This window comes from Ptychodera flava, chromosome 22 (genome assembly GCF_041260155.1).
Source record: "Ptychodera flava strain L36383 chromosome 22, AS_Pfla_20210202, whole genome shotgun sequence".
NCBI classification, from domain to species: domain Eukaryota; kingdom Metazoa; phylum Hemichordata; class Enteropneusta; family Ptychoderidae; genus Ptychodera; species Ptychodera flava.
In genome coordinates, this window is record NC_091949.1 from 7,955,821 (window position 1) to 7,983,363 (window position 27,543).

At 38.9% G+C, this 27,543-nt stretch overlaps 1 protein-coding gene across 1 annotated transcript in view; it reads right to left on the bottom strand.

The window, feature by feature from the left end:
* LOC139122590 (substance-P receptor-like) overlaps nt 1-27,543 on the bottom strand; it is a 123,901-nt gene that overhangs the window by 71,374 nt on the left and 24,984 nt on the right. The window contains exon 2 of the mRNA XM_070688141.1: nt 10,050-10,223. The gene's annotated coding sequence lies outside the window, so the exon portion shown is untranslated. The remainder of the gene's footprint in view (nt 1-10,049; nt 10,224-27,543) is intronic.

The following is a 27,543-nucleotide window of genomic DNA, read 5'->3' on the forward strand; positions in this document are numbered from 1 at the left end:
GTATGTATGTATGTATGTACGTATGTACGTTTGTTTGTTTGTCTATCTGTCTGTTTTTTATTTTTGTCACTTCCGTTGTCGACATTTACTGGCACATACATATTTTTTCATTGCATGAGAGTGTAGATGTGCACTCAAGTGTATGTTCGTGCATTTTATATAAATATTTACGAAGGTAGATACATAGTTAGGTATTAGATGCATCCGATACACATGTTCCTACGTAAATAGATGAATACACACGAATACACAGTCTGACGGACATATTAAGTTCGCGTACCTACAAGCTGTGATTGCAACATGAAACATTGCCACGTAAAACAATATTGATGAACACAATAAGGTTACTTTAAAATTTGCAAATACCCGTCTATCATGGCCATTCGTGCATCCATTCATCCATCGCGTACAAATGCGTGCATGCTGACGTACACATACGTACTTACCTATACACGAACATAGGTATACATATATACATTTACGCATAGATAGATATTTACATACATACATACATACATACATACATACATACATTCATACATACATACATACATACATACATACATACATACATACATACATACATACATACATACATACATACATACAGACAGACAGACAGACAGACAGACAGACAGACAGACAGACAGACAGACAGACAGACACAAAGACACACAGAGATTTTTCTTTCCCCTATCTGCCCTTAGTGAAAATATTCTCAACTGTAATGAATTTACATGTAACTAATTTACAGTGATTTTACCAGGCTTTCAACACAATAGCTGGCCAATGAGTTGCATTTTGATATAGAATCTGACAGTTCAGAGTCATTTAAATAGTATTTATCGTCAGAGAAGTAAAGTATGTAATAAATTGTCGTAGAACAACCTTTAGTGGACAAGCTGAAAATGATGGACCCCTTCGGGTGTCGTAAAGTGTAAATGTTTATTAATTATCTCTTATATTTCGCTTTTGCAGATTCAACATTGGTTTCGTTTTGGCGCTTTTACGTCAAGAATTTGTTTATATCGTCTTAGATTAATTTATCCTTTCGTCATACACTGAACCATTTTGTCATCGAGTGCCGTGAACGTCGTGATGTGAATTTTTATCGTTATAGTGTATCGAAGTCGACATTTGAGAGATATAGGAATGTACGCAAGATATTTTGCGATGAAAGTCTGCGCAAGTGTACGTTTAAAAATAACGTTTTGGTTTCCGCTTCGAATCTATAGTGAGAACATTTGATCGAACCAGTGTGTCATCACATGGTTCTTAAATAGTAATCGCAACAACAGATACATTGCTGAACGCTGGTTCCCATCCTGCTGACAAGTTTAACATACCTCTCCGCACATGCGCAGAACACCTGTCTCGTATTGAGTAGTTGCGCCGTCACGAGGTAGCGCGGCCTTTGTGAAATGAGTTTTACGCATGAATTCAACGATCTGGTTTACAAACCTCCGTTGGAAGGTCAAACTATTGCAACGACTTTTAGAGTTCTAAAATGTGTACATTTTATGGTTGAGGCGCTTAATCGTCAGTCTTAGCAACGGAAGATTAGATCGATTTTGTGATGTTTCGGCAAACAGATATGAAGCCCAATCAGATTGACAGTAAGTGTTCCCGATGGATTCACGATTACATCAAAGTTCGAAGTGTTGTTATTTTACTCGTTTGTTCTCATGCGGCGCAACTGCAAAGCTGCAAATCCTCGCCCCGTAAAGCCTTTCAAATCGCCGCCGAATGATTCAGTTAGGGTGTATATGACCAATTACTTTAGTGGCTTGCATCAAATAACATCGGTTCCAAATTCATCCGATATACAGGAGAGAGAAGTCTCTCACTCCCGAGGTGGCCCAGGATGCATTGCGCGAACACGTCACTATCCACTTGTCGGTTGTAAGGAAAGCAAAACATTCGAATCTATTTCCGACACATTGAGTTTCAAAATAACGCTATGCTTTTATGCAAAACACATTAATGAGCATTGTTTCAGTATTTGATAACGAGGCTCCATCAATGGAAATTTATAAATAGGTAAATATCCTGCACTCTCTACACAGGAAGTAGACCAGAGAACCATCGTGAGAATTCAAGGGTCCGAATATCTGTGTCTGACGTCCATTCTACTTCAAATGAATAATGTTTTTAATGTAACAGGAAAAATAGGGTGTGCAATAATAGCTTGGTAACGCCAACCTTTTTAATCCGTTGTCATCGACAGATAAATGGTATTTGTTTTGATATCTGTTTGTGTTAACCATGTGATAACCATCACATGAGTAATTCTTGGTGATCAGGTCACTGACAGGTGAGAAAGGATGTTCCTTCTTTTGGGGTTTTTTTTGGTGTTTAATGCATCTGTCAACACGGTTTTTTCACTAATACTAAGCAGTTAAATAGCTGAGAGAAATACCACAAGCTTTAAATGCCTTCTGGCATACAGATTGCGAAATGAAAATAAAAAGCAAACAAAAAAAGTCTTTCTGCATGCCTTATTTAATTCGGTTAGACAGCTGATGTCACACACACACACAAAAATGTGTAACTGCAATCTACAAAACAGTAAGTGTTAAAAGGTGACACCTTTCGCACGTGTACTGGGACTGTACACAAATACTGACGAGCTTTGGAAATTGAGGAGCAAATGGGAATAATGTAACACGTTCCTTGCCTCTTCCTTTCCGAGTATTGTACAGGCATTGTGCAGATATATAAGGAATAATTAGAAATATAGCGGGGGTTTGACATCGTACCTGACAGAGCTGCCAAGTCTTTTGTGCAGCTAGCAATATGTCGCGGTGAGAGGCCGATGAAATCCTAATACTGCGTGTTCTTTCGCTACCTCTCGACTGCGAAAGGTTAGCGATGCAATGGCGTCCGACTAATGGGCAACATTACTTCACCATAGTGACGCTTCAACCGTGAAATTACGAGAGAATGTTTCCAACGAAGTAAGCCTAAAAAAGGCGTCCAGATTAATGTCATCGCTTGTTTTGCTGTTAGCTGTGTCGCACCTCGTCCTACAGTTAGTTAAAATAAAAGTACAGATAGCGACAGGCCCAATGCTCAAATGGTCCATCTAAGTGCACCATGAAGGTGTAAAACGCAGTTTAGCTAACTACAATTCATGCCTCTTCGTAACCACGGCAATAATCTTTCACTTTTTTCATAATTGATATTGCTATTTCCCTCCGCGCGAGATGAATGAAAGCGAAACAACTGGAGGGGAAATAACGCATAACGCCTCCAGAGAGCCTCGGGCCGGTGGATTCTGACGATTGCGGCGCCAAGACGGCGATAATCGCACCGAAGAAGTTCGATCTCACCAAGACATCCATATTTTCTATCTGAAGGGCTACCTAATCATGACAGCTGTAATCAGAAGACACTATCTGATATTCCATTAATTTCTCAAACTCGCCCTCATTTCACTGAGATACGGTATTTCATCGAATCTTGCCGTTTTAATATCAAATCCACAGCAACTTTTCCACCCCGCTAAACCCAATTTTTGAGAGACAAGATAAGATAAGCATTAAACGGGTGACACTCTTGTTGATCGACAAGGCTAGGATTAGTTTTGGTAAAATTATTATTGTGAAGTTTAGTTTCACAATGGATGTGATTTCTGTCGAAGTCGTAACCATGCCAACGTATGCTACGCTAATTACTTGCACACGGGAAAAAAATTCGGAGAATACTCATTGTCGGTCAAGGTCTAAAGACCACGTGTTAAATGTACGTAAGAGTGATCATCGCTGCGAAGCCATTCATCTAGTCACATTCATTGCTACCTTTTGTCCTATTACGTCATAATTCTCTGACGTAGACGGTACAACGACATGATGAGATCAGGAAATTGCAAAAAAAAATGACATAGCTGCCTGGCTTGGCAATCCGAATGACCATTATTACAACAGCTGTTTGAAAAAGAACTATGTACAATTGTCTGTCGGGTAATGAAAAAAAAAAGATTGTTAAAGTCACTTGTAAACATTTCTGACTACAAATGAAAGGAAGCGCGATCCAAAAGTGTACCTAATGGAATTAGACCAACTCGCCTTGAGGTACTATGCGCGCCTCGGGGACAGATATTCGGACTCTCAGATTTTAACAATTCTTTTCTGATCTACCACTTGTGGGGATGTGCTAATTTTAAAGCTCTTGGAGTAAGAAACATTTTCAATGTCTTAGTTTTTCCAAAATCGAAATTTTGGGTTTCTTTTCCACAGAGGGTTAACGCAGGGACGGCGGCCATTTTAAATTTTCAAATATCGGTAAACGACAGGTAATTAGTTTCTCTTGTACAAAACTTTGTACGGTGACCCTCGATTTTTATTCTTGATTTGGTACAAGAATGGCTGAAAGTTTCATTGAGGAAAGTTTGAGCAAAAGTTTAAGTCTTTCACTTTCGAGGCGCATAAAAGAGACTCAAAAAACGCTTTTATCTTCTACCCATACAGCTGAACGACTGTTCTCTTATCCCGTCGTCAGCACGAGAACTTGATGAAACGTTGCAAGTTGGTCTTTTGCGCATACGTTTCCATCAACATCAATGGGGCATCAAATTTCCGGCAGGCTATTTTCGTGTTCAAAAGCGATGACGAAAACAATCCTGCCTGGTCGTTGGCGACAACCGTATAAACGCATACACGATTAAAAATGCTTGATGATATTGATCACGTGACGGGCCGTCAAGGGAAGAAAGTCACTCCGTGTAAGCAAATGTTTGAAAGACAGCACCTTCAACGAAAATCCACTGGTAGACATTTTTTAGGTAGGTAGGTAGGTAGGTAGGTAGGTAGGTAGGTAGGTAGGTAGGTAGGTAGGTAGGTAGGTAGGTAGGTAGGTAGTAGGTAGGTAGGTAGGTAGGTAGGTAGGTAGGAAGGTAGGAAGGTAGGTAGGTAGGTAGGTAGGTAGGAAGGTAGGTAGGTAGGAAGGTAGGTAGGTAGGTAGGTAGGTAGGTAGGTAGGAAGGTAGGTAGGTAGGTAGGTAGGTAGGTAGGTAGGTAGGTAGGTAGGAAGGTAGGTAGGTAGGAAGGAAGGTAGGTAGGTAGGTAGGTAGGTAGGTAGGTAGGTAGGTACATACGTACGTACGTACGTACGAATGCATGAATGGATGCATGCATGCATGCATGCATGCATCAAATTCATTTGAACACCATGTAAAACGAGATAAGGGACTGGTCAGTTTCTTCAGCCTGGGGGGGGGCGGTGGATTCATGGGGGGTCACCCTGTTTTTGACTTTGGTGATAGGGGGGGTCACCATGTTTTTGAAATGCCCAATAGGGGGGGTCAGTGTGTTTTTGAATTTTGACACAGGCTCATCATTGCCTAAAATGCTAGTGTCAGCCACAAAATTCATCATTCAATTGTATTTTTCGGCGCGCCCTTCGGGCGCGTAACTTTAATAATCAGTCATATTTTTCAGCGCGCCCAACTTTAACATATCAAGCATACATACATCAGAGATATCTGTATGTTCAATATTTTTCAGCGTGCTCTTCAAGCTCATTACTTTAATATATCATACATCTTTCAGCATGCCCTTCAGGTGCATGACTTTAATATACAAGGCATATATATCAGAGATATCAGGATGTTTCATATTTTTTGGCGCGCCCTTCGGGCGCCATACTTTCAGAGATATCTTGATGTTTGCTAAGTGAAAGTGTACCATTATGAAATCTGCATTTCATATGAAAAGGATGAAAAATTCCTGATACTTTTCTGTTCTCTCTGTGAGAATTCAGTATGAGAAAGCAACATGCACAAATATTTCACAATATATATTTGATACAGTGACTTATTTTAGAGATAGAAAAATGACAAGATATCTTTCCTTCTCATTGATGCAATTATTTTCCTTTGTTTCATAGGTTTTCTGTAGAAAGATGCTTTTTTATGAACATAGCTGTGCTTTTATGGTTTCAATGTTACACAAGAAAAGGTCCTCTCAGACACTGTACACATCAGATTTGGCTAAAAAAGCTCTCTATGGCTCCTCAGTAGATTTAATTGGATGGTTGGCAAGTCTTAACACCCATCAAAGTTTTTGATTCACTGCTTTTTCCTCTTTGATATTAATGATTGACATCCATTTCTGTACAACAGTTCAGGACATCTGGTTAAGCAGAGAAAGTGTGAAATACATTCACAGCTCATTCAAAATACAGCTCATTCAAAATGTACTGTATTTAAACTTTAAGATTGACACTTTGAAATTCCTATCTTACAACTGACATGTCAACAATTTCACTAAAACATAGAATGACTATTTAAAATATAAATATATGTAAATGTAAATATAATATATATATATATATATATTATATATATATATATATATATATATATATATATATATATATATATATATATATATATATATATATATATTTATATCCATCTTTTGTTTTACCTTTGTCGCGCCCGGGGGGTCACCCTGTTTTAGAAATTTGGAAGAGGGGGGTCACCCTGTTTTCAAAATTTGGAATAGGGGGGTCAGCCACTTTTTGACGTCGGCAAAAATTAATCCACCGCCCCCCCCCCCCGCCGAAGAAACTGACCAGTCCCTAAGCATTATGTAGAAACACAGTCCTTGGTAGAAAACGATTCAGCATACCGAAGTGACGATAGATCCTGCAGTCACTTGACATAAATTTTAAAGGCCACTGTATACTTTCTATTTGCAGCATCGTGTTAGGGTGTAAGACAAATTACTCTCGAAGTCGACAGACAAGTCTGGCGTCTGTGGAGGCTAGTCTCCCAGCATTTTGCGGTCGAAGTGGACCAGTTTGTTCGCGAAGGAGTTCGTAGGCCAGAGGAAGGTTTGTAATTCAAGCATGCTACACTTCAGCTGACGCCACCCAACTTCAAATAACGAACAGAGTCTGGCTAAAATCAAGGCGAAACGTCATGATAAATCTTCTATAATTTTTGACACACTTCATATCACTGTCAAACGCATCATAACGAATAATCTTGTTTAGAAAAAACCTGTTCAAGTAGCCATTATGAAAAGAAAACAGTTCATCAGAGGCCACGAGCATTCTTATGATCGCCAAAACGTGTTCATGAAAACTAGATCTGTCGGCTTCTCCGGTCGAAATTTAATTACACAGTCTCGGAAGATCATAAGCTTGATGGAGAAGAAGACCCATTTCATGATTACGTTAGGAAATTAAAGTAATAAGCGACCGTACGTTCGAACTTGTCATGACAAATGGTATTGCCATGCCTCTTGGCATGGATCTGTCTGAAAACTGGAAAGCGAACGAGGCTTGAAACAGTTGGGTGTGAGGTTGACATTTATGCAACTCTTGGATAGGTCGACGCGAAAGATCGATAAAAACAAGCCGTAACTGCTGTAGGATTTCGGCACACTGATTGAAATTGCTAAATCCCACCATGAGTCCAAGGTATTGACATGTAAGATGTGTTTAGTCCGATTTTGAGCACCTAACTTCGACCTCGTTATCAATGGTCTCCCTCCTGGATTATATGATTAAGTTCATTTTATTCAGGGGGTAAAGAGGATTACATTAAATCTGTATCAATAAACCAAGGATCAAGCAAGATTTGTCGGTGTCGCAGTTAAATAAAGAGGTTCGAAAGTACATTTTACTACTTCATGTCGCTCATGTAAAAAATTAGCATTTTCGGAACACTTTTATCTACTGAGAGAGAGAAAGAGAGAGACACAGAGAGAGACAGAGACAGAGACAGAGAGAGACAGAGAGAGACAGAGAGACAGAGAGAGGAGGGAGGAAGGGAGGGAGGGAGGGAGGGAGAGAGGACGGAGATGCTAAGCAATCCTTTTCATTTGCAAATACAAGACAACCCACGCAGTCCCTTTACAAACCCCATAAGTGGGACCATACAAGTTTGGTTTGCAGGTTTGCAGTCATATTCGGCAGACAGTTTACAGTCACAAGCAGGTTTAATATTTCACTCCTCAAATGATACCCGATCCCATGCGTGTGTTTGGACCGGAAGGTCAATAGTGTAGACCTTGTCGTGCTACACCAGCCGTACCAGTTTATTCACCTACTGAGATGTAGGTGCCAAACCACGCACGCACACAACACGTCACGCTCGTTACAATTTCACTTCGACCGTATTAAATTCACCTCTTTAGAATTAGCCTAATGCGTTCGGTAAATTCGAAATTAATAAGGTGGTCCATTAAGGTGCGTGTTCCATCCTTTTCCTCTGTGCATAAATTTTCACTCAGCGTGAGTGAATGTCTGAAAACAGCATATTAGGTGGCCATTACAATGCAGGTCAAACAAAAAGGGGGCAATTTGGAAAATCAACACGGTACACATAAACGATACCTACACTGAGATTTGACGTCCTACTGACCAAAGCTTTTTCAAAGCATTGACCCTGTTTATACGGACTGTGTCAAAGGTACGCGCTGAACAGAGAGCTAGGTACAGAAATCACTTCTGTTAAACGACACATCGACATCATAGCACGCCATATTGATTGTAGGTATTGCAGTAGTCTTATTTTTAATGAAAAAAGGGATGGCGGAAAAACCGTCTCCGAAATTACTACCATTGCAAGAGTAGCTCATAACAGTCTGTCTTGAATAATGAAAAGGGTTAACGTATAAACATCGGGGCAAGTATTGTTCGGAGCGCTGGCTGGTTACATTTTGATCTCCGCCAATGATTTTCCAATCCCAACGTGAAAGCCATTCAACTAGTTAATCGAGAGTTGATTTCCAGCCTCGGTATCGAAATCAATCCCGAAGTTCTTTTATCTCTTTTAACGCCGTGCAAATAGAATTTCCTAGACTTACTAATAGCTGGTAATACACCATCGTGGCAAAGTAATACTTAATATGGACTTGTAATGCCCGTAGGGACTGAATTCACTCTGTCGACAAAAGGAGAAAATGGGTTTCTCTGTAATTTGAATAAACTGTTGAGAAAGGAAGTATAGGTAGTTTATATATAACACACACACGCGACGATATATTAGTGTAATGCATGCCTTTGTATTGCCTTCGTAGTCTCACTCGCCCAAAGTATCCGCATCGTGACACGACACGCTAATTTGCGTAATTCCTAAAAGAGTCAGTCGATTTTCAGGCCACGGAACTACTTCAGTTACCGAGAAAATAGGGTCTAATTTAAACACGATCATGCAACCGACTTTCAGGTAAACCAAACCAATGCTCGTATAGTGAACGCACGATGCGTGAGACCATGGCAACGTGAAAATAATACTTTCTCCCGATCACATTTTATTCATCGTTGTAACGTATGAAATCAACAAGTCATGGGCACTCTGTTGTATGTATGTATGTAAGTGTGCATGCATGTTTGTGTTTGTGCGTATGTATGTATGTATCTATGTTTATGTTTCTATGTGAAGCCTCGGACGCTATAAAATGGTGCAATCAGCATACGTATGTAAGGGAAATTAAGAACGGCATGACATGCTGCATGGACCTAGAACTTGTTTACATGAATCACCATTTGACTATTTTCGGGTTTAAAAAAAAAAAAAAAAAAAAAAAAAAAAAAATATATATATATATATATATATATATATATATATATATATATATATATATATATATATATATACCTACCTACCTACCTACCTACCTACCTACCTACCTACCTACCTACCTACCTACCTACCTACCTACCTACCTACCTACATACATACATACATACATACATACATACATACATACATACATACATACATACATACATACATACATACATACATACATACATACATACATACATACATACATACATACATACATACATACATAAGCGTTTAAACGCATTCACTTTTCGGGGGGAAAAACTCACAGGGACGATGACATCATGGCCTGGTGAAAAATGGCGTGTTTTCCTATTTTCATCACCAATGTGACAAAACACTGGATTCATATAGAGTTAGGCGTTGTCTTGGTGAAAGTTTTTTCGTACATGAGCAATTGGCGAAAAGCATAATAATTGTCTTAATTTCTTCAGAAATTAGTTTTAACGCATCTGAACCTCACCTACCTGTATGACACTTGTGAATTTTCAAACGGACTGCGAAACAGCAGAATAGGGATGCAGATTTCTACGATGGTCGTTTCCACTGCCGCCCGTGGTGACTCTCCTTGGACGATCGCAACAGCATTTACAACGCTGAAATCGGAGAGAGGCGTTTTCACGCACAGCGAGACTTGAAACCTGCGTAGGCAATGTGGAGAGCAAAGACTGAATGACGTTTCAAACTGAACGCTGAACTGATTACTGTACGGTGACGCCACCAGCGCAACGAGAGACTACAGCAGGCATCGGAATGCGAAACGTTATTAGCGAAAACTGCAACCACGACCCAGAGTTATTACATCGGATCGGAAACTCAAGCGCCCTCATTTGCAAACCGCATCTGCTTTATTTATAAAGATGCACAAGTGTCCTATCTGAGGCAATTGAATTGATTGATTGACAGGTCAACATTATGAAGTAAATGTCATTTTTATTTATTAAAATCTGATATGTTCACTTTCTAATATATACCTATGGTAAGGAAATTATATTATTATATTATATTATATTATATTATATTATATTATATTATATTATATTATATTATATTATATTATATAGTATTATATTATCTTATGTTATGTTATCTTATGTTATGTTCACTATAGGGAAAAATTGCGAGACTAGAGCGAGAAAATGACGCTTTCTCGCAATCAGTGAGAATCTGTTCTTATTCTCACCGCTGTCGGTGAGAAAATTTTAATCTCCACTGGAGATTGGTGAGAAATGCACTCCTTGGCGAGAATCAAGTGTGAGAACAAATTCTCACCGGTGAGAATGGAAATTCTCACCAAGTACAGTGAGAATTGAAATTCACTGGCGAGAATCATCAAGACTCGCCGTTCATTGGCGAGAATCAGCAAGACTCCCCATTCATTGGCAAGAATCAGAATTTCAATTCTCAATGTACTTGGTGAGAATTTCCATTCTCACCAGTGAGAATTTGTTCTCACACTTGATTCTCGCCAAGGAGTGCATTTCTCACCAATCTCCAGTGGAGATTAAAATTTTCTCACCGACAGCGGTGAGAATAAGAACAGATTCTCACTGATTGCGAGAAAGCGTCATTTTCTCGCTCTAGTCTCGCAATTTTTCCCTATAGTGGTTGTATCATATGATATATTTAAGCAATAAAGCACACCCAGCGATGGTATACCGCGAGATTTTGACCAGTTCACGACATAGGCTATATGCACGAGCGATAGCGAATGCATATATGAAGTGAACTGGTCAAAATCGAGTGGTTTACCGTCGGTGGGTGTGATTTATTGCTATTATATCATAACAGTATATTGAAATTCTGGCGTGGAACGTCAAAAACGGATTTTTACTCAAGCTGAGAGCTCGCGCGCATGCCTGCCGTGGTATATCGCCAATATACCATGGTTCTTTTCGCTTCTCGACCAATCAGATCGCTGTATTTGCGCCATCAATATACTGGTATGATACACACACACACACACACATATATATATATATATATATATATATATATATATATATTTATATATATATATATATATATATATATATATATATATATATATTATATACATAATGTTCCTATGCAAATACTCACACAATAGATTTACACATCGAAACGCTCAATATAGTGTTAAGTTAACGGTTACATTTTCCTTATCAATTATATTACTCAAATAACAACTGGTATGCAAGTTGAAAACAGAAAATAATATTTCAACCAATTCTATTTCTCTCCAATTCTTTCAGTATCGCCTTCGAAGGATTAGGAGTGTCCTCGACGATTTTCGAGACATAAGGAAATAAAAGAGTGATATTACCACTAATGTGAGAAGAAAGTCATATTGCATGGTAGAGTATTTGCTATTTTTTTAAATATTTGACGGATTGCTAATACGTAATAGAAAATAAACTTTGTTTCAAGATAACTTTCTACGGCCTCGTTCGAATCTCTAAATTCGATTCCTTTAAACTCCTTTCCTCTAAAATTTGCAATTTCATCCCCTGGTGACCGCATCATATTTCAGGAGCCAATTTATATCGCAAGATTTTCAAATATCATTTCGATCTCCCGTAATATTCAGTCATTCTATGGACTTCCCAATAATCCTGTTCTTAAAAGACGAATGCCCTGATATTGATGCTGAGATTAGTCGACATAATACCGGATCCTGATCGAACGTCGGAAGAACGTTGTCGTATCCGTATAAATAGAGACAGATCTATGAATTTATTATTACCTTTCCAATTCAGATTCTTAAGAACATATCGGATATTCTGCAACGCACAAGTATGCAAATGTGTTTGTGCTCAGTATAATGTTGAGATTTCGTCATTGTCGTCTGATACCGATGAGTTGTACAAGCCGCGTATTAGACACCGACGCATTGAATGGTTGACAAGTTGGATCATAGACCCCGGAGCGAGACCCAGCTATATTGTTGTATAGCCTTATTCCACATGGACTCGACGTCTGCTGGGCAGAGTAGACAAACCAAATGAAGATAAATCCAAAATGCATGCGCAAAAAATCCCAATCGCGGATACAGTAAACAACAAATTTAGACCAACTCGTGTGTCTCGTGCTTCACTGCGTCGTCATCGCGTTTAATAATCGCTACACGTTTGTTGTAATGCGGGATTTAATTTAGGCGGTAAATTAAAATAGACAGATAAAAATGTTCACATGGAGACCGTTCGATTTTTTCTTCCTTTCGATTTGTTTCGTTTCCCCATGGGCAGCGAACGCTGTAAGACTGGCACAGACTCGCCATAAATAAAATGACACATGCGGAATCTTGTGCCAGTCCTGCTTACTGACCGACGGCTTATCGGACGAGCATTTCTGCTATCGCTCCAAACTCATATATGCCAGCAGGTTTGTTGAGTTCGCTCATAGTTTCAATTACTGCCATTTACGATAAAACGCAATTGTTCCTTGGAGAGCAACCGTTGGTAAAAATCTGGACTGACAATAATTTGTTTCTTATCCCAGGAGTTTTCTTATGACAAGTTGCTTCTCAATCGAACATATCTGTCGGCTGGAGGCAAAGTTAGTTTTATTAGGCAAAGCTGTGGTTTTGCAATGAACACTGATAAAAGATACAGAATCTTGAGGACGCGATGCGCAGATTGGACGAGAAAAAGCTTGTCAGCCGTGCTCCTGAGGTGTTCGAAACTAACAGTACATGCAATATATTCAAGTTCTATTTCACATTATGAACGGGCTATTTTGGCTTTATTTCCCGGGGAAAAATCAACGAAGCTGGGCCACAAAGAAAGTCAGGTTCTTCAAATAGTGTAGCATTCACACTTAAAGTTTCATGATAAAATGTAAGAGTCTATGTCCAATCAGAATGTCGCCGCACAAAGTCTATTGATAATGAAGTTCCTGGTAGGTAGGTCTCATATTAAAGACAGGCCTATACAAAATGTCGGTAGATTTGACTTGGCAGCCCTAATGACACCCACAACCTGGTCTCTCAAACATATAATTTGACACGAGTCGACTACGATAACATACTTTGTTATTCGAGTATGTCCTTGAACGGCAGTTTGACAAGTATTCGCGTTCAGATTCTGATTGAAGGAGCGTGGAGAGTAATGGAGGTGCTTCCTCCGATATACGCCATAAACAAAACAGGGTCAATATATACTAACTGTTTCCGGTCCTGGCTTCCTGCAATTTGCAAGCCCCGCAAATTACTGGGGCTCATGCTGTAGGGATGAGCTAATCTTCTTTCAGCGAGGTATCGAATCGCGTTTGGCGAAATGCCATTCACTTCGGAGACAAAGTAGTGTTGCTCTATTACAGATGCAACGGTTATTGTCACTGCGTTCTGGAAATTTCTCAGGAAATGCATGACCAACAGCTTCAGAAAGTTAATAACATTTGGCATTGACATTGGCTATGGCAGATTGCATAGTCTTTTTTAATAAAGTAGGTGGTCAACACGAAATGCCAAAAAAACATCAACAACATCTCGATAACTCTGAAATACAATTAAAGCGTTTGAATCGTCCACGTCAGTTGTGTAACCCACAACGACCGTGATTAGGTTCAAAATGATTTGGAGAAAGTAATAAAAGAGATACACACAAATGTGTACTTGAATGACATTTGTGACATGAAACTAAACACGGTATTATAAGCACTGCATGCATACTAGGGAGCAGAAGGCATTGCCGAAACAGTGTGTTTGTGTTTCTGATATTCAACATACTCGTCAGCGGATCAGACTTCTTGTGTATTGATATTTCATTAGGAACAGCTGTTTAATGATTGACCTATATCTGTACGCCAACGAGGCTTATAGAACTCAACAATCAAATCGGCAAAAATCAATCAATGTCACTGTCACATTTCCATCGATTGTGTGCATATCATCAATAAGTACACAGTCGATAATTATATTCTCCTTCGACATAATAAGATTAAGTTTCAAACTTTCAACTCCATGTACAGACAGTTTGAGTTTATTTGATAAAATAATTGTCTTGAATTGATAGAATTGATCTTTTTTCTCAGTGGCTTTAAAGCGTAAAATTCTGGTATCCATTAGTCTTTACATATCTCTCAGCATTATTCTCGGGATATGGACAAATTTTAAAGAAAGCGAGCTTCAACGTTGAAGCTCAGGACTGAAAGATAAGCGAACTAATTCTCAGGAGATTTGTGGGCGATGAAGTGATACGTTACTTTCATCAGTTTACGCTTACACAATTGAAAGCAGTATATGCCTTCGGGATCAGAGTTTGGCATTCAGACTTTGATAAAAAAAACTCTATTCTTCACTGCATGGTTAACAACCTGTGTAGACCTACGTAGAAACCTATTCAGAACACAAAGCGTCGCTATCTTAGTTTCGTGAAAATAGAAAACTCATTTTTCTCTGAGAGGGATAGCTCAGTAACAGGCACTATTTTGAACTTCAGTGATAAATAATTCGCTTTTTTACGGGGATATAACCTCGGGGGACCCTGATTTTTTAACCCTGATCATGAAAGTGAACAGTTTAAAGTTGACTTGATCATCAAATCATAAAACAAAACTTTCAAAGTTGCAGGTGAGGTGGATTTTGCTAAATATTTCACGACAGATAACGTCTAACCTCCACAGTTTTTAGTCGGTTAAGTCGATTGTGTACCCATGCAGTCTTCTAATCTTGGACGGAGAGCCCTTGTAACAAAAGGCTATAATGTATGTCACCTTAACTGACACATAACTGGTCCAAGTATCAAACACTGATAGGGACAATAGTTGTAACTTTCAGTAACTTAAGATATTATTACAATTCTTCTAGAAATAAATAAATAATAAGTAGTTTGCCTTGCCCTCCACATTTGATTGTTTATAATATGAAATATGGGTTTTGACAAATGAATTCCAGTCTTGACCAAAGTTTAGTTATCACCAATACAATCGGCCATTACACAAATACAAACTGTCCTTGCATTTTGACATCGTATTGTATGGATGAGAGAAAGAACTCTTTTTCGGACAGGGTAGGATCAGTGGAAAAGACACCAAAAGCTACATTTAAATGAAGCTTTAAATATGTGAATGCCTGACATTATCAAAGACCTTACATTTTTGCATGTGAAAAATAGCATTACCAATTTCCTATGCTAGGACGGTCGTCCTGTGACACTTATCCTAACCCTATTCCTAGCACACTTAAGGTAGAATGCGTCAAGGACAGACATTCAGACTCAACAAACGTCCAGGTGGAGACTATCTTGATGGTATGTGTTCCTGAGAGTATACCATAATTTTAGGGAGTGCTTCTGCATATGTTTCCCCATAGACAGTTATAAAATGACCATCCAGTTGGTTTAACAAATTATTCTTCCTTGACGTGACGTAACATTAATTAGGTTTCAAGCCCACTAGCCAGAATGCGATTGGCTACAGATCACGTAATACAGAAACTTACATCATCTCAATTATTAGGTTACATCTGTATTGAATTTAAATGATGTTTTTATTCCATTAATCACATTACATCGAAGGTTAATTTCATTTGTTAACAATAGTGTGCATATCTCATCAATTCTGAAAATTAACGAATTAATAATAGCCGATGGTTCATTTCAGGGGGAAATGATGTTCATGTTCTTTACTAATTTGTATGATGTCATTAGCAAAAATTAAAGTTTTACTAATTTTGCAACATTTTAGGACCGATGAGCATCTTTACTGATGCTTACCAGGCTACCGTAGTTAAATAAGGTTTTAATAAAATAAAATAAAATATCTTCGTAAACAACTCCGCTAATAAGGAGGGCAATGTGTTGTCAAACTGACTTTAAATAAATGCTGTATAGTTATATAGTTGAGGGTAAAACAAAAAAATGACCAAACATATGAATATTTGAGTAAAATAATATAAAGTTTGAGTAATAAATCGCTATTAAAAAGGAATGTATCTGTGTTTTTCTATTATCTAAGTCTTAAAGCAAGACGTTCCATATATGTTCTTGTAAACTGTAACAAAAATGTGCAGCTGGGACCAATATCAAGGGAATCAAAGATGTTAACTATTAAACTATTCAACCATTAAGTACAAATCAATAATCGTCTCCGTTGACCCGTGAAAAATGAAATCGGTTACATGCTGCAACGTTTGAATGTGGTCGAAAAAATCCCTCCCGTTGACCATATGCTGAAAGATTTCATTAGTGTAGATATTTGCCTGTAAAAATGTCTTCGCGCCAAAGTAGCATCTTCGCGCCCAAACGCTGAGCAAAGTGTTTCATGCATCGGCGAAACGGGGACGGAAATTAACTGAACAAATTCGTAAGATGACTTCGCGAGAGCCAGAGAAGTTTATCTCAACCTACATAATATAACACCAGGTACCGAACATGGAGATCGTTGCTCATAAACCTTTTTAATGATAACCGTTTTTGCTATAAACGCAGTCGTGTAAATAGTTTCTCCAGCGATATGGCGCTTTGTACTTCGACTGCAAATCGAATCTAATCACTGTTATGAACCTTGTACAGCCATTTTAAGGTAGAATGCGCCTCAGGGACAGATATTCGGACTCTCAAATTTTTTCAATACTTTTCTGGTTTTTAGGGGACTGATTTACGAAGTAAGAAAAGTGTACACTGTGTAGATTTTTTTTATAATTTTCCTCATTGAATTAACACGACGAAGGCAGCCATTTTGAATTTCAAATATCTGTAAATATTAGGAAATTTGTTTCTCTAGTACCAAAATTAATATCATAACCCTGATTTTTGTTCTTGGTTTTTCAAGAGAAAGCTTCGTTGAGCAAAGTTTGAGCAGAAGTTTAAGTCTTTCAGTTTCGAGGCGCGTACAATCTTAAAGTAAAGGATTATAGCAGTCAACGAGAAGAGCAATACAATAAAACACGAGCATGAAAGGTCAAAAGGAAAGAAACCTATTTTCTTTTCTAAAAAGGAAAACTGAAAAACGCTGACGTCATATATCAACATGGCTCGGAAACATCAGCTTGTTTCTCTGCTGTCTTTGCTTGAAGCATCGGAACCAGCAAATGTGAAACTTTCCGGATGGGTGATTTCGAAAGAAGAGAGGGGAAGTATCGAGTGATGTTTGGAAAAGTTCACCAGCTGTAGTCATTTAGTACACCTGCAAAGCATATCACAGCGGCGTCCACGTGAACTGAATTCTTTAAAAGCTAGAATTTGCAGCTGTACCAATCTTACGCTTGAGGAAAACTAGGCGCACCATCTGTATCTAACATAGACTGACCTGTGAATGCCAATTTTCAGACTGTCTCTTTTTCATCATTTTGAGCAATGGCAGCTGACAGAAACAGAGTCAACTCTGTATTCGATATCATCCTTCTTCTTCATTGTTCCTCTTCTTCGTCTTCGTCGTCGTCGTTGTCTTTGCCGTCGCGTCGTCGTCGTCATAACGGTCATTATCACTGTCGCAGTCGTCTTCGTCGTAATGATCGTCATTGTCGTCGTTATCGTTTACGCTGCTACTGCTGCATTCGTCGTCACATCATCATCATCATCATCATCATCATCATCATCATCATCATCATCATCGATGCCATCATCGCCATTATGATCACCATTATCATCATCAGCAGCAGTATCGTCGTCGTCATTATAATTATCATCATTGTTATCGTTTACGCTGCTACAACAGCGTTTTTTTGTTTTTGTTTTGTTTTGTTTTGTTACGTGACACATGAAAGTTTAGGCGAATAAAATACATGTACTAAAGGCATCAAAACCTTTCCTACTTTGTGCCACCGACTCTCATCTTTTTCACATTTTTGAAACTTGGCGCGAAAATTTCATTTTTCTTTACGTTAAATCTAGCCAAAAAGATAAAAATTCACGCATTCTATTTATTTAAAATTTACCTACAGTTAACACGATACTTTGGCCGTGACACTGTCGTCTTTATCGACATCAAGATGTAACTTTCTATTTTAGTTTCTATTTCTAGTGTCCACGGAGTACAACATCAAAAGGTTAAAAAGCACCACTAGCTGTATCTGTTAGCATTATTTTTATGATTTTACTTTAAAACTAAAATGATTTTGTGAGAATGTACTAATTCAAGTGTATGTATACACTTATTATTAAGTACGCGCTGTGACTGTATGTGCAAGTTTGAACAAGATAAAGATTACACTGCGATATGCGTGCCCACTCATTAATTGCAGCTCCATGCGAAGAAGCAAAAACTGTGGATACTGTGCATATCTGCACTGAAATCTTCACATACGCTGCACAGAGTAGTCCAATATAATGTATAGGGGTGAATGTTTTCAACTGTGACATTGTATGTTCTGTTTCTATTGTAATATTATACATTTTTGAAAATGGAGGGAAATCAAAATGACCGTTAAGTTTTGAATTTACTTGTCAAATGTTTCACAAAGGAATGGTTTCCTAATGCAGTAAAATCCCATATCCCTTCAGAGGGTAGAATTCAAAGAAAACTAGGAGAGAATAGGAAGATATTTCGAGGTCAACAAATTTCAAGAGTTACAGCTAGTGGGGCTTTAAACACGCGGGAATTGGCCCGAGATGGAATATGCTATCTCCATCTGACGCAAACAGGCATCAGCTCTGTACATGGTACGGCTACACTTGTCATCCGCTCGCCAGAGGCGCAACTAACAAAGACTAAAAAGCAACGATAACTTGTCAATATCACTGGAACACAGAATGGGCACGATACCCATGTCTCACTTGCAGCTGCGGTAAGATACGGAGAACTCATGATTTTGCGGACAGATTAGGTCACCAACTAGTACGTAGGAGATATGCAAGGTGTGATTAGCCGCAATAGTGGTGAAGTACGACTCGCTCCGCCAGAGGAAAAGGAAGATTAAACCGGCGATATTTGGCCAGCTGGCAATTACTCGTTCCCAAGGTATGTAAGGGCAGCTCAAAGCCCCAACGTAGGGGTAGCTTAAATGTCACTCCCCAGGGGTGGCGGTAGGGGTAGAGGTGTCTTGGTCTCAGCATGGGTTTCTTGTTGCTATCGTTTATTTTATTTTAATACGTTTGGCTATATTGCCAATAAAAATTTAAACTACCAACCTTTGGTGTCTTGGTCTGGTTTTGTAAAGGTTTCTTTTTCCTTCATTCTTCCATTTATTTGTCCTTTGACAATCTAACGCGAAGTCTTATCGCTGTGTTGCGTCTAATATCTGATGTGTTTGATTGGCTAATGCGCGAAAGCAAACAAGGGTAAGATACTAATCTGTGGACGGTGTCTTCAGATTATCACCGGATTAACTTTGATAAAGTCATCAACAAACAGGTCTAACACAGGGATCTTCTGTTGCATGCATACATACATACATACATACATACATACATACATACATACATACATACATACATACATACATACATACATACATACATACATACATACATACATACATACATACATACATACATACATACACACAAACACACACACACACACACACACACACACACACACACACACACACACACACACACACACACGTACGTACGTACGTACGTACGTACGTACGTACGTACGTACATACATACATACATACATACATACATACATACATACATACATACATACATACATACATACATACATACATACATACATACATACATACGTTTAAATATGAAGTATTTAAAGTGCATAATATAATGTCAATGGAGTGACAAAGAAATAACTTTTTTAAACCACTGAGTTGATCATCCAACTTCCCTTATTCGTCCAATTTGCATGTTGTAAGTTTACGCCTTCCCCCTTGTGCCCGGCTTTGTGTTCGGGTTACAAAAGCAACTCGGATGTTTCCTTTGGTTGCCTTGTTTAAAAAATCTGTCCTATTGTCACCGTTACATGTATATGAAACGACAGATTATATCTATGACAATTGCTAAAAGGCTTCCCTTAAGAAACTCCCCAAATATTCGGTTCCTCTTGGCAGAGTACAATATGTTTTAAATCAACGCCAACCGTATATCGTAATCTCACCCTAAACAGTTTCGAGGTCAGATTAATAACGATGTCAGAGAGGAATGACCTCGAATAAAAATGTTTCAGGTACGGGAGCTTTTTACCCGAAGGAAGTCATGCCACGAATGTTTTATTCACGATATGGTTATCAACAGACCGACCCTTACAGTCATAGGAAGACTTGTGTTGAATATATGACGGAATAAGTGAGGGTTCACTCTGATATGTTATGTAAACCTGCCACTCAATCCAATCATTGGAGGAGAGTTCATTGAACCGCCTAGGCGATATTGCAGAATTTAATATATCAGAGATCTTAAGAATCAATTTCGCTGATTGTGCACACGAAAAGTCAGAAAGAGCCACATGGCCGGCTCTGCTTTGCCAGTTAATCTTTCCGCAGGTTTTCCCCACAACTTGAGACAAATAACAACACCGAAAGACACATACATACATACATACATACATACATACATACATACATACATACATACATACATACATACATACATACATACATACATACATACATACATACATACATACATACATACATACATACATACATACATACGTTTAAATATGAAGTATTTAAAGTGCATAATATAATGTCAATGGAGTGACAAAGAAATAACTTTTTTAAACCACTGAGTTGATCATCCAACTTCCCTTATTCGTCCAATTTGCATGTTGTAAGTTTACGCCTTCCCCCTTGTGCCCGGCTTTGTGTTCGGGTTACAAAAGCAACTCGGATGTTTCCTTTGGTTGCCTTGTTTAAAAAATCTGTCCTATTGTCACCGTTACATGTATATGAAACGACAGATTATATCTATGACAATTGCTAAAAGGCTTCCCTTAAGAAACTCCCCAAATATTCGGTTCCTCTTGGCAGAGTACAATATGTTTTAAATCAACGCCAACCGTATATCGTAATCTCACCCTAAACAGTTTCGAGGTCAGATTAATAACGATGTCAGAGAGGAATGACCTCGAATAAAAATGTTTCAGGTACGGGAGCTTTTTACCCGAAGGAAGTCATGCCACGAATGTTTTATTCACGATATGGTTATCAACAGACCGACCCTTACAGTCATAGGAAGACTTATGTGGAATAGGTGACGGAATAAAAGAGGGTTCACTCTGTGTTATGTAAACCTGCCACTCAATCCAATCATTGGAGGAGAGTTCATTGAACCGCCTTGGCGATATTGCAGAATTTAATATATCAGAGATCTTAAGAATCAATTTCGCTGATTGTGCACACGAAAAGTCAGAAAGAGCCACTTGGCCGGCTCTGCTTTGCCTGTTTATCTTTCCGCAGTTTTTCCCCACAACCTGAGACGAATAACAACACCGAAAGACACATACATACATACATACATACATACATACATACATACATACATACATACATACATACATACACACATACATACATACATACATACATACATACATACATACATACATACATACATACATACATACATACATACATACATACATACATACATACATACATACATACATACATACATACATACAGACAGACAGACAGACAGACAGACAGACAGACAGACAGACAGAAAGACAGACAGACAGACAGACAGACAGACAGACAGACAGACAGACCTACACATACATACATACACAAATATACATATACATTATAGTACATACAAACCTCGATAAGTATATTACACTCTTAGAGCGCAATATTGCCCGCTTAATTTTATTACTAAAATTTCCTATGGTTTAACTTCAGTCAAATGCCCGAAACCAGACAGAAATGCCGCGTTTTGTTGAAATCAGTGACCCAAACATGATCAACGTTTTAAGAAATCGGAAAAACAGGTCCTCTTACGTCAATGCATAGGAAATAGTAAGAATATTGGTGTTTTGTATCACGCTGAGATAAAAACTGTGGCGTTACAACCAGCGGCAGGGAGTGACCTTTCTACTTTATATTTATGTATGTCGTTTCCTTCCGATCCATTATTGCGCCAATTTCCAATCAAATATCCGTCCAGAATAACAATACATATCGGCAAACGCGCCTGTCTCGGAATAAACGTTTACCGACGACGCTCGGGCCATTTGGCGTCGAGTAGTTGAAAAACAACTCTCCCTATTTCAATTGTGAATCAGAAAGCTAAATATTATTGGGGGACCAAATGGATTCTCTGTCTGTATAATATCGAGGCAAATTAAATTTACAGACGTCGGTTTTTCAACAACTCAAACAGACTGGAATATATCACAAGGCAAGCTGGTTAACACTGTATGCCTGTTAGTCAGGAAAATAGCACAAAATGTCGTAAATTTGGACTACAATAGTTTGTAAATGATGACCCTGTCCCTCAAATTCATTCGGCTGCGGCGATCTTTGCCCACAGCGTTGACCGTGCTGCCTTATCCGTAGATCGGCATTTAACCTCAATCATTAATCCAGAGCCGATGCTGGAAGGTGTGACTTCGAGCAGACGAACAACAGACCTGAAAATCGTCTCTTACTGCTGCAATCGATACATAACTCCACCAGTTAAGGAGGATGCGTGGCAATCGATCGTGTAAGTCTCGGTTAAACTTGAACCAATTTGCTGTCGTCCATCTCAATCGATCGGTAAGAATAATTCTGATTTAAAAAAGCGGTGTTGGAGACTTTATGGTTCATTCCCGTCGACATTGCCTGATTAGAAAACGTTCACCGCTGTTTTAGGTTTCTTGCTCTATTTTCCCCGTTGAAGCACCAATCTGTTCAATATTCTCATTTATTTCGATCTTTAGTTTCAATTTTTTACTTGCCCCGAAGTCAAGTACAGACAGCCGTATCTTATGACAGTTTAGCGTCATGTCAATGTGTACTTTAAACCTGTCTTATTCAATTCGTCCAACCCGTCGAACGAGCAAACTCTCGTCTCATTCAATAGAAAGTTAAAAGAAAAAAAGTCGATAGACCTGGTAATGTGATTGATCCTCACGCATACCATCGATTTACGTCCACTTTCTGCTAAATATATCGGCCTCTTGGGTTTACAGACAAAGGACGCCAAAGCCCGCTAGAGAGCAAGTATTGCCGAACTAATTCCGCGAAAACGCGGCTTGTAATTTAATGGAGGAATGTTCACAAACACTCATAATACGTGAATTGTTCACAAATGACGGTTTACGACCTAAAAAGCACAAAACTAAATTGATTACAGATGGATGGAATAGTATTATCTTCGTCTTTATTTTCCTTTTTTGAACTAAAAACACTCTTGATCAGCTGGGTGTGACAATCACTGAAACGCTACTTTAAGGTAGAATACGCCTCGGGGACAGATATTCGGATTTTCAAACTTTCACAATTCTTTTCTGATGTACCACTTGTGGGGGTTCATTTTAAAGCTCTTGAAGTAAAAAAAACTATAAACAGTCTTAATCTTTTAAAATTAGAAAATTATATTTTCTCTCCATAGAGTTAACTCAGGGTGGCGGCCATTTTGAATTTCAGATATCGGTAAATCTCGGGTAATTTGTTTCTCTAGCAGCAAACTTTGCACGGTGACGCCCGAATTTTATATTTGATTTTGAAAAAAATGGGTGAAATATCCTCTGAGGAAAGTTTGAGCAAAAGTTTAAGTCTTTAACTTTCGAGGCGCATACTACCTTAAGATTGACTGTCTCTGAAACAGTGGTTCTTGGCTATGGCGTCCATTGGCAGAACCAGCTACGCATTCAGAGCACCAGGGAAACAGAAAACAGAAGGCAGTATATCGATCTGCATACCCATCAATCAGTATTTAAGGGACAAAAGCGAATTTCAAACAAATTGCGAATAAGTGCATTTTATTGTAAAATATTTCTGAATACATATTTTTTATTAAAAAAGCGACATCTGTCGCCGAGTGATTGTTAATGCATGAGCAAATTAAATTTTCTGGTTTTTGAAGGTACAGTACGGTCAGACGAGATACATGAAGTTCATCTTCACCGAGTGAATTTCTTTAGGAAGTTTTCGCTGTAATATAACTCCGAAAATACATGTCAAAGAACGGCTTTAACATTTCGGCCGCTGTTGTAGACGCAAAATGTAGTTTTGCGACAGGATGTCACTTACGAACGTTACCATCAGATTTAATCACGAAAAATCGTGAAAAGTCGGTAAATTGAGTGACAGGGGTCCTCCAAGAACAAGGCTAGCATTCCCGCGCATGGGTATTAAAAGCAGGGAGCGATTCTATTTCCACTTGTTTGATCATGATTGAAAAGAGAGGAAATTCCATTTGAGGGAGTTAAATACATTTCAGCGTCCCTGAATGCAGCGGTAAACGGAAGTCGTTAATCAGTCTTTTTCCGTTCGTCGTGTTTATTAATGGTATGGAACATGTGTGCCACCATGTCGTTCCGAATACAATGGCGGCTATTCGATGTGTAACACAGTCTCCAAGCAGACCTTTGTGCTGCTGTGCTCAATTGACGGCTAGTACACATTAAGGCGAGTTGCAAAGAAAACGTTCTCTTTTTTCCCTTTCTACTTGTACCGCTTTATTTTCTCCGTTTGTTTGCGTTTAAAATTACAGTTACTCTTGCAACATGTGAAGGCCAGTGCGCCGTAAAATGGCAATATAATTTGATAATGCGCCTCTCAAATGTCAAAAAATTGACTGAGTCTACTGTCATTTTTAAGGGTGCACACACCTCATTAAAGTAGAAGTTGTTAAACGATTCCTAGTCCTAGCCTGTACAAAATGAATGTACAATCGGATTTTTCGAATTTGACTCTTCACAATTAAGAGGAAATGTCGTCAGATACTTGAGTCCCAAAGCCTATTTATAAGCGTACATTTATAGTATCTGTGTACAGCCTTTACCAGCAGGCGCTATAAGGTGGCACGGCTAAGATGTTTTCCGCCATACGCATGGCGACGCCAGAAAGGAATCCGTTCGGCTCGACACCAAACGAAGATACATTCAGGAAAATTACTTTGTGATTGGAAACATGTAGCAATTGCGAAACATTTGAAAGTTATCAAAGAGCCCTGTAGATCTGGTTAGGTCACGTTATTGTTTTGGACACAAAACGAGCCCATGCGTACCCCAGCGACGGTCCTTTCACATTATAAATGGACGACATTGCCATGGTTTCATCTTCTGCAAACGAGATATCTTCAGGCAAACCAAAGTTCTGATACGCTTAAGCCAATCCACTGCACAAAATATCAGTTATTAATATACATTTCTCATATATCGAACATCGCGAGCCCCTTGTAGGATACAATGGTAACTTGTCGATGACGACAGATTCTCGTCTTTCACGGGAAACAAACATATAATGGTCATTTGAAAATTAAACCAAGCATTCTCTGTGAAGATTATGTTGGAGAGTCGTGTCATAAAAACGTTATCGCCCAAGAAGAGACTATTCGCCAGGATAAATCACGTGGTAAGAAAATACATCCAGTCCTAACTGGCTCAAAACTAAAGTTACATCAGGGGGTATTTGAAAAACTATTTCCCTAGGAAAATAGTCTTTGGGAAAAGTGTCCGGTCATGTTACAATATGATTAGTGTCGTCTGCAACTTTGAAACAGTGGCGGGTGACTAGAACGCGATGAGCGACGAGCCTCTCAGTGAAACTGCAAACTTTTCGATTTCAGCGGCGTTGAAACTTAAATAACTCATCGCCAACAAAGATCCAAGTACAGCCAAGGACGTTGTCGCGCGGCATGCTTAGGATATTTTTGCTTCTTTTTGTTAAGAAATTGGCATTTCTGTTACCGCTGTGGAAAAATAGCTAAGTTCTTCTCACAATGGATTGTTGCAGTGCATATATAACTTGTGGTGTGTTATAAAACATATATAACCTGGTCTTTATTCGGGCTAGGCCTATAGCACCTGTTCATCACCCCTCGTGGCCGGCGTTACCAGAAACACATCGATCGCTGTGCCACTCGGTCTACGGCCTCGGTGAATAGTGATGTCTTTCTAGCAACGCACGGTCCCTCTGGCTGCTCAGGGTAATAAACGGGCGCTATTTAAATAATAACACATGAGAGCGAGGGCAATATCACTATTTATTGCCTGCCCAAGGGATGGTGGTCATGATCGAAATATTGATGATGCTCGAGCCGCAAGGTGACAGGTGACTGTATACCTTTAACGCCATGGGTAAGTCTGCACTCAGTAATGTTCCCTGATACATTAATGTTTCATCTTATCCTCAGTATAAAGACCCGATTTCGAGTAGACATAAAGCAGGTGGCAGAGGCTGGACGTTGCTATTCTGTAGCTCTGTTGTTTTCATATTAGAAACACCGTGATGCCATAGTGTATCGATTGACAGAGTTTGAGCTAATTCTGATCACAAACAATGAAAAAATTAGGTCAAGACTGTTCCTATAATATACCGGGAAGAGGTTTACTGGGAAAATTAAAGCATGTGTCATGAAAATGTCGATAAGGGAAAGAGAAGCGAATATTCAGGGCGAAAAAATGTAAAGTAAAGAAGTATACGGACACGCCCATTACAAACTTTTATCCGGTGAGTATTTTTGAGAGGGGCGACTAATTTACATAGCAATGCATGATTTACAAATTCCTTTGTTGTGAAAAGTTTATTCTTGTGTATGCCGCGCCTATTAACATATGAATAGATTGCTCAAAAAAAGAGAGGGGTGGCCAACTCCTCAAAACACCCCCTTGAGGAGAACCCTGAGGGATATCTGGACATCAAGCCATTAGGTTTTCATTCAATGGAACTTTAAATACGGTTACGTCCCGTAACGTCGTGCTTTGAATGCAACCCGCGTAACATGCCCCCCCCCCCCCCGCAAGTTTGTCTCATAATATATCAAGTACACTGAACATGTACAAGGATTCTCTCGCTTTGGCCGTAGTTGTGAGTTACAACCAGGAAGGCAGCTCTGTAATTGAAATGTCAACATATTTTGTCCTCCGGGATTTAGAATCACGATTACGGGCATCGTCTTTCGATTGAACGCTGACAATATTCCC